The sequence below is a fragment of the Galeopterus variegatus genome, unplaced genomic scaffold (genome assembly GCF_000696425.1).
Source record: "Galeopterus variegatus unplaced genomic scaffold, G_variegatus-3.0.2 Scaffold9632, whole genome shotgun sequence".
Classification (NCBI taxonomy): domain Eukaryota; kingdom Metazoa; phylum Chordata; class Mammalia; order Dermoptera; family Cynocephalidae; genus Galeopterus; species Galeopterus variegatus.
This window is the reverse complement of record NW_007735743.1, coordinates 64,044-73,729: the sequence shown is the minus strand read 5'-3', so window position 1 is coordinate 73,729 and position 9,686 is coordinate 64,044. Positions and strand designations below refer to the sequence as shown.

The following is a 9,686-nucleotide window of genomic DNA, read 5'->3' as shown; positions in this document are numbered from 1 at the left end:
TAAACAGGTCACAGAATTAAGTGGATGAAAGGTGATTTGTTTGATGACTTATTTGGATAGGTAATTAACATCTTGATTATTTAACATTCACTAAAATATATTTTAACTTTAAAAAAATTTTTTTTTTTAGGTTGCTATGCATAATGACAGTAATGAATCTCTTTATGGTAAGGTTTTCTTTCTCACTTATCTTTAATATGTTGATCACTTGAAATACATTTGAAAAGCTTTTAATATGTAAATCACTCCTAGTGATTTATTTCCTTAATGGTACAGTAATAACCTGGAAAATGATACCTACTGACACTAAAGAAGTGTCAGTCACTGTTAAATTTCATTTGGATTAAATATCACAGACATCCCTTTCATTGGTTATAACTTTAGTATTGAGTTCAAGAGGCACTCTTGGGTTTTTGTCCTTTGCATTTAATTTCTTTTTGGTTCATCAGCATATTTTTAAGAAGAAAGGAAGGATAGAATAAGCCAAATTTTGGTCAATCCAAATATTATTTACATCTTGCTTTGTTCTAAAAAGTGTTTAACACACATGGTCAAAAGATTAAGGATACTTGGTATTTCAAGTCCAGTAGTCTTTATTTGGACTTTTGTCTTATTTTTGGTCAATTACTTAATTTTATGATTGCCGTGTCTTTCTTTCTTTCTTTTGCAAGAAGTTTAACAAACTCTTTGAATATCCCAGAGTCTGAAGAATCCGTGAAAGATTGTGAACAAGCTAGCTTGGATATGGATAATAGTATAAAATTTTCTGTGTGGGTTTCTTTCTTTGAGATTTACAATGAATGTATTTCTGACTTGTTTGTTCCTCTATCATCTAAGCTCCAAAAGAGAAAGATGCTGCGCCTTTCCCAAGATGTAAAGGGATATTCTTTTACAAAAGGTACGCTAATGAATATGTTTATTTTCTTGCTCCAAAATTTCCTTCTAGGCTTTGTGATAGCTATAGGAAAGCAAATAGCAAATAGCAAATTTTTATACTAACTATTAATATCAGTAGAATAAGAGAAATTTGTGCTTTGGAAGTATGTTTTAGTATGTTTATTAAACTCAAATATAAAAGGCTCTAATTTGGTATGTTTGCTTGAGTATTATTGATTGGATTCTTGCTGTTGGAAAAGCTGTGTTTGTTGATATTCACATTATTCTGGTACTTTGTAACAGTATCCAAATTTTGGAGTTATGAAATGTTGCCATGCTTTTTCATAATGTTGTTTTTCCAATATCTTAAAACCATTACTCAAAGTAGGAAGTACATGTTAGTAACATCATGACCCAGGATCTACATATGTATATATATGCACTTATAACATTTGCAACTCAAAAGTTTTGTGTTTAATATCTATTCTTATTATAAGGAATGCACCGTGATGTTTTCTATATTCTATTTTTATAAAATGCTGGTTGTAATTCAGTAAATTTGTTTTCATGATTCACTAATAAATTGCAATCTGCAATGTCTCATAGATGGGTAATAAAAAATAGATTTTATATGTACTGTGTTTTGTTTCTCTTTCTCTCTCTTTTTTTCTGAATGCCGAATTCTAAGGAATTGTACCTGTTTTTAATTATTCCTTTGGCAGACTCTGTGGAAGAACATTTACTTTGTGTGTTTATATAACTTAAATACTGGAACATTGTTGTACTCTCCTCTTCTGTACCTCTTCTTTTGTGGAATATTTAATAGTTGAATTGACTCCAGCTAGGATGTTTTATTAGAAGAAAGATTTCATTATATGTTGCTGGGAAAAGATCTTCAAAGACATTACATTGTAGAACAAATCCTGTGGTTTTATAAATTGATATGTATTCTCTTTATTTTTTCAGGATTTACAATGGATTCAAGTGACTGATTCCAAAGAAGCATATAGACTTTTAAAACTAGGAATAAAGCACCAGAGTGTAGCCTTCACAAAACTGAACAACACTTCCAGTAGAAGGTGTGGAGGAAATCCTTTGAAGTTAGCCTGAAGCACCCATGGAATTCTGTACTATTTTTTCTTTTTCTTTTTATATTTGGTGGCAGGCTGGTACAGGGATCCAAATACTGACCTTGGTGTTACCAACACCACGCTCTGTTTGCTAGCCCTTCGTGCTAATTTAAATACAAGTAATTTTATTTTTTTTATTTTATTTTATTTTATTTTTTGTCTTTTGTCTTTTTTTTCCGTGTCCAGCAACGGATCGCAACCCTCAGTGTTGCCCCTGTACCGGACCGGGGACCGGCAACGGGATCGCAAGCCTCGGTGTTGCTCCCGCGCCTCGCTCAGCCAGTGAGCGGGAGCCGGTCTGTATGTGGGATCCGAACCCTCGGACGGGAGCGCTGCCGCGCTTCCCAAGCCAGTGCGCCACCGGGCTGGCCCAACACCACGCTCTGTTTGCTAGCCCTTCGTGCTCATATAAATACAAGTAATTTTAGATTGAAGTGAGCAGGAGGTTCTCTGATGTGTTAAATGAATTCATAGGCATAAAAGCATTCTGTAAAGTTAAGAGCACTAACTAAGTTAAGAGCATGATATTATCAATACTATTTCTTATCCTAACCTTAGGTTTGCTACTTTGCAAGAAGTATCTGAGGTATTTTTACTTTCTTTTTGTCAATACCTAAGCTCAGTATTTTTGGAGCTGCCTGTAATTGTGACCTTTTGTCTGTGTCTTTCCCACTTACCGAATGAGTACTATATGCATACTGAGTTAGGCCATAATCTCAAGGGGTTAAGGAAGGATGCTTTTGATGGAAGGGATTGAGGGATAGGAGACAAAGGAAGTAAGTTTAAGCAGTGAGATATTTAAAACAGGCTTTCTGTTCGGGGAGAAAGAGCCCTGTTCCCTTACTCATTTGGGCATGGGATGATATATAATCCCAATAAACCCATATTTAGGTCAAATTTGTGCTTTGATTTAGGTATATATTTAAAGAATATTAACTGTATATAGAGCAGTTTAATGATACAATTTTTGTGAGCAAATTGAGACTTTATTATAAATGATTCCATTAATAGAAGTTGTAGTGTCAAGAGGAGAAGGTTTAAGGGATTGGGGACTAGGCAAAAGATAAAATACGATTTTCAGTAGTTGGATATGTAGGTGACAGTAGAACACTGGGTTGAAATATCTGGCAGCTAGTTGGAAAATGCAGTGGTGGATCATAGCTAATATTAGAGTATAAATAGAGGTCAACTTAGATGTTTTTCTTTTCTATTTAGAATAGAAAATGGAGAGTTGATGGTCAAAGGGTACAAAATCTTTTTTTTTTTTTTTTCCTTTTTGTCTCTTTTCATGTCCGGCAACGGATTGCAACCCTCAGTGTCGTGCCCGTACCGGACCAGGACCAGCAACGGGATCGCAAACCCCGGCGCTGCACCCGCACCTCGCCCAGCCAGTGAGCAGGAACCGGTCTGTATGTGGGATCCGAACCCTCGGCGGGAGCGCCACTGCACTCCCAAGCAGCGCACTGCAGCAGTGCACCACTGGGCCGGCCCAAAGGGTACAAAATCTTGGACTGGAGAAATATATTTTTCTTTTTTTTTTTTAAGTTCTGTTGCACAGTGTGGTAGATGTAGTTAATAACAGAGTATTGCACATTTCAAAATTGCTAAGAGTATATTTCAAATGTTCTCACCATAAAAAGTTAAGTATTTGAGGTGATGATATGATATGTTAAGTAGCTTGATTTCTTTATTCCACATTGTATTTATAAGTTAATTAGATTTATACAATTGTATGTTGTCAATTTCCAATTAAAAAAGTTTCCCTATTTAAAAAATGTAAAGATAACATTTGATCTTTATGTATTTCTTTTAGTCACAGCATATTCATCATTAGAATATTACAAATTGAAGATTCTGAAATTTCTCGGCTAATTTGAGTCAGTGAGTAAGTTGAGCATTACTTAAGTTATTATTTTGAATTGCTTTGAAGAACTTTTAAAGTAATTTTTTTTTTCTTTTTGGTTAACTTAGATTGTCTTTATGCGATCTTGCTGGTTCAGAACGAAGCGTGAAGACACAGAATGAAGGTGAAAGGTTAAGAGAGACTGGGAACATCAATACTTCTTTACTGACTCTGGGGAAGTGTATTAATGTTTTGAAGAACAGTGAAAAGTCAAAGTAAGTGCTGCTGAAAGTGTTATTAACATATTAAGAGCTATGATATTTAAACTTTCAACTTTGTTGTTTTTAGAAAGTTCTTTTTTTTGGTTTTTTAACCTGTTTCTTATGTAATGACTATATGGACTATGATTAAAGAACTTTAGCGATCTTAGATAAAAAGATATGAAAAAATAAAAAGTTAGTTGATATCAGTGACTCATCAAGTAAATTCAATGTTTTCCTTAGCAATTATACACCAACAGACACTTTAGACAGTAAACTTCTCACAATACTGGTTTAGCATCTAAAACCACTTTATTGTTACTAATGCATTGTGAGTGTTCTTCTAGATATGATAGAATTTTGTATTAATTAGCATTTCATGCTTAGTAAATGTTAAATCAGTCTTCACCATTTACACTTAAGGTTTTCATGGCAACTATTTTATAATTGTTTTTTACTAGGAAACACAACCCAGTTAAATGTGATTTTTCTTTACATTTTGTCTACTGTATTATTGTTAGTATTATTATTATCAGTAGTGGTATTTAAAGAAAACAAATAAACAGAAAGGAACTGTAATAAGCAGAACTAATCACTAACCTAAAGCTGAAGTCCACGGTAGCTGGATTAATTATTTCTTTGTAATATTTATCAGCATCCTGGTTTCATGAAATTTGTTTTAACATTTTTTTTGAAAATTTTTTCCATAGGTTTCAACAGCATGTGCCTTTCCGGGAAAGTAAACTGACTCACTATTTTCAAAGTTTTTTAATGGTAAAGGGAAAATATGTATGATTGTCAGTATCAGCCAATGTTGCTTTGCCTATGATGAAACACTCAGTGTACTGAAGTTCTCAGCCATTGTACAAAAGGTAAGTATATTCAAACTTCTGCAGAATTTGTTAAGCCTGCTATTAGAATATTAATGAATTTTCTTGAAATAAATAATGTATTTTGTACTTACTATAAAAATAGGAAATAATTGAAAATTAAAAATGTAAGTATTTGACCATGTAGGAATACATGATAAAATATTGAAAGTTGCCCCTGTAGGATTAAAATGACTTTTAGTTATAAGTGTTAATAATAAACATAAGTTATACATTTATGAGTATTCTTGGAATGAATTGTCTGCTCTGCCATCCATCTGGTTCAATTAATGCTTTTGGATAATCAGAAAGCCCCCTGCTAGGAATAATGCTAAGAACTTAACCTGAGAAGGTAGATTTACCTGTTGTTTGCATGTGTAAGTAGCTTTTTTCTTATCAGAATGTTCATGTAAGGATGATAATTTTTTTTTGTATGTTTGCATAGTTTTTCTTTTAACTCTGGAGTTGTCATTTGACAAATTTATAAATTTAATTATTTTCTTGTGGACAGTTCTTGCCTTTTCTGTTTTAAAAGTTACATTGAATATTTTAACAGGTTTGTGTTCCAGACACTCTAAATTCCTCTCAAGAGAAATCATTTGGACCTGTCAAATCTTCTCAACATGTATCACTAGACAGTAATTTGGATAATAAAATATTAAATGTAAAAACAGCCACCATTTCATGGGAAAATAGTCTAGAAGATCTGGTGGAAGATGATTTAGTTGACGATCTAGAAAAAGCTGAAGAAAAACAAAATGTGGAAACTGAACTTACTGATGAAGATTTAGATAGAACATTAGAAGAAGATAAGACTTTCGTTAGCCACAAGGAAAACCAAGTACGTATAAAGAAATCATACTTCTGTGCTAAGCTTAATATTCTGAAGGCTTCCTTTCATCCATTCCTTTCAGCAACATTGAAATTTTGTATCTCAACTGTATGTTTTGAAAAATTTCAAACCTGCAGAAAGTCTAGCACAATGAACACTCATTTATCCTTCCCCTGGATTTGCCAGTTGTTACCATTTTATGAGTATATGAATTTACATGTTTTGTCCTGTACCATTTGAAAACAAGATGCAGACATAATGATACCTTACAACTAAATATTTCAGCATATACTTTCTGAGAACATGGGCATTTTCTTCATGATCACAAAACCATTTTCATACCCAAGAAATTTAACATTGATAGAATAATAAAACCTTTTATACCATCCATATTGAAATTTCTCCAGTGGTCCCAATATGTTCTTTATAAGTATTTAGTTTTTATTTACATCCAGACTTAACATACTGCTTTTGATTATCAGTGTTTTTCAGTCACTTTTAATCTAGCATTGACATTTTTGAAAAGTGGAGACTAGTTGTCTTGTAGAATACCCCCAATCTAGATTTGTCTGATTATTTTCTCATGATTTAGGTTTAACAATTTAGGCAAGCATATTATATAGGTGAAGTTGTAAAGTTTACCATTGCATCACATCACATATGATTCCTCCATTCTTGGAGTTGCTAAGTTTTGCTCACTTGATTAAGGTACAGTATTTCAGATCTTTCATTATTATAAAAGTGTATCATCTGTGGGATGATACTTTGATTCCATATGAATATCTTATTCCCCAGAATCCTTTTACTCTGTGATTATAGCATATTCCATCAGACTTTTAGTTCACAGTGTTAAGTATAAGCACTCAAAATATCTACGTAGTACCGATGATCCTGCTTCTTCAAAAACAGGAATTTATTGATCATCTTATTGTTATGGTAAATGAATAGCATTTAACCGTGGTTCTTTTAGCCTCTGTCCAAATATAGCTCATATGTGTATTTAAATTGTATTAATCCTGAAATTTAGAGTATTCACCTGTTCTCATTAATTGGAAATAACCACATATGTTTATATGGAGTCCTTTTGCCAGTGTTCTAGGAACATTGGTAAACATTGGTGTTCGTTCTAGGAACATTGGTAAAAATCCTTTTGCCAGAGTTCTAGGAACATTGGTAAACATTGGTGTTCACAGAGGTGCTTTAATGGTGTTGACATATCACACATCATATTATTTTTTTTGGACTGTAGATGTTCAAATAAACGGATGACGTATTGGGTTAAATACGCTCATTTTAATAATTTAGTGTCCCTGAATGCCATTATTGTACCTATGTTGTTTGGAAACAAGAATGGAAGCTTTAGATGTGGTACGAGTCCCAGTTTATCTGGTCAGTATTTGATTATACCTTGTTTACTTTGGCCTCTCTTATGTAGTACTTCTCTCAGTGACAAGAGGAGCTACTAATAGTCCTGTTTTAGTTTGTTATGGTCTTATCGAAGTTGAAGTTTTTATGTAATGTTGGTTAAACATGAAATGTTAGTAAGATTTCTGAGTTTACTGGGGAAAAATACTCAGTGTATAGTTTATGATGGATAACAGTGTAAATGTATATTTGCTTATAACACTAGATATATTTTAAAGTAAGAAATTCATTAAAATTTTGTCTAATATTTGACTTTTAAAAATAGAGATGATTACTCATTTTAATAATTTAGTGTCCCTGAATGCCATTATTGTACCTATGTTGTTTGGAAACAAGAATGGAAGCTTTAGATGTGGTACGAGTCCCAGTTTATCTGGTCAGTATTTGATTATACCTTGTTTACTTGGGCCTCTCCTATGTAGTACTTCTCTCAGTGACAAAAGGAGCTACTAATAGTCCTGTTTTAGTTTGTTATGGTCTTATCGAAGTTGAAGTTTTTATGTAATGTTGGTTAAACATGAAATGTTAGTAAGATTTCTGAGTTTACTGGGGAAAAATACTCAGTGTATAGTTTATGATGGATAACAGTGTAAATGTATATTTGCTTATAACACCAGATATATTTTAAAGTAAGAAATTCATTAAAATTTTGTCTAATATTTGACTTTTAAAAATAGAGATGATTAGATGTTACATGCTTTATTATTTTAACTAGAAGATTGGTACTATTCAAATCATTATAAAATATGTTGATATTAACATATTTACACTTAAATTTACTTAGCTAGAATAGCCAGCCAGAACTTTTTAAGCAAAACTTTATCAGATGCTAACAGTAATAAAAAATAATTATCAAAAATTATTAAAATAAACCAGTTCCCCAAGGGATTGTACTCCCATATTTATGCAGATTTCTCTAAGTCTCTGACATTACTCCTTCAGTAGTTACCATTTATTTTTTAAACAGTTGGAAAGTATATAGTTGTTTAAAATGATGAAAGTAGTATATATATATATATGATCGAATGTGAAAAAAGAAAAGTATAAAGCTGTCTTTACCACACATTAATTGATTTTTATTATACATTATTGTTTTGTAATATGATTTTCTTTATTTTAAAATAAATTGACCAGCTGCCAAAAAACCAAATTGATTGTGAAAAGTATGAATTATTAATATAGGTTGCCATTATTGATTATAGTAGCTTACTGTATGACAGCACCATAATTGAACCAATCCCTTAAGTTTTGGTTATTGAATTGGGTTTTACTTTTTCTTTAATTAGATGTAACCACTATCACAAAACAACAACACTGCTGTGATAAGCAATTTTACAGTCAAAACACTGACTTCATGTTACATAATTATTTTCTTGGTATAAATTCTTAGAAGAGGAATTTCATAGTATAAATTCTTAGAAGAAGAATTTCAAAGTCAGAAATATCTATAGTAATATTTTTAAATATAAAGTTGAGACACTGAAGATCTGTAGCTTTGAGAGAATTTATTGATTAATTTGTTTTTGAGAAACTTTAGTCAGAAACCTTAGAGAACATCAGGCCGTTTTCTTAATGCTATATTTTATTATTAATCTATACTGGCCATATTTGGTGTTAATTGATTTATTTGTTCATTGTCCATATTACATGATTACGTTTGTGTTTTCAAAGGCTATATAGAGTTCTTGCGCACATCTGGATAGTTATAAAAGCCTAATTAAATAAGTTTATGTAGCATCTCTTTTTGACATTTTGGAAAGTGTTTGGGTATTTGTAGCAACTTCTGTGTTGCCCTATACAACACTTGGGCTTTAGACTTTGACAGGCCACTTTAAACCAACCTTTAGTATTTGCTGCATGTCTGGTTCTTTTATGAAATGTGGATGCCACAAGCTCACAGAAAATTCTGTGCATTAAATGAAATCAAATATGGAACTCCCTAAAGAAGTTCCTGGTGAATCATAACTGCTCAAATTTTCCTTTACTTTTTTTCTTAGTGTAGCTAGACAGACATTTGAGTTATCATAAGTCTGTTTCTAAACTGTGGAGAGGTCCAACTGATTTTTCAGATTAATGAATCTCTGCAAATGCATAATTTTCAGTGAGACTATTATCACTGTTAAAAAGGATGCATAATTATAATTGACTAAATGAAAAGTTTTATTTTTTGAACAGTTGGATGGTATTTCTTTTGCGATATATTTATTCTTTCATAAGAATTTTAACATTTACATATTTTAGAAACTGTTGGATTTAATAGAAGACTTGAAAAAAAACCTGATAAATGAAAAAAAAAGAAAAGTTAACATTGGAATTTAAAATTCGAGAAGAAGTTACCCAGGAGTTTACTCAATACTGGGCTCAACGAGAAGCTGACTTTAAGTAAGTTATGTCTTTCATGTCCTGGTAAAAATGAGAATTTTATTTACTTGTTTAATTTTTTTAAAAAAA

The 9,686-nt window shown here is 31.9% G+C and overlaps 1 pseudogene; it reads left to right on the top strand.

Annotated features, from left to right (window-relative positions):
• LOC103609459 overlaps positions 1-9,686 on the top strand; it is a 12,050-nt pseudogene that overhangs the window by 997 nt on the left and 1,367 nt on the right.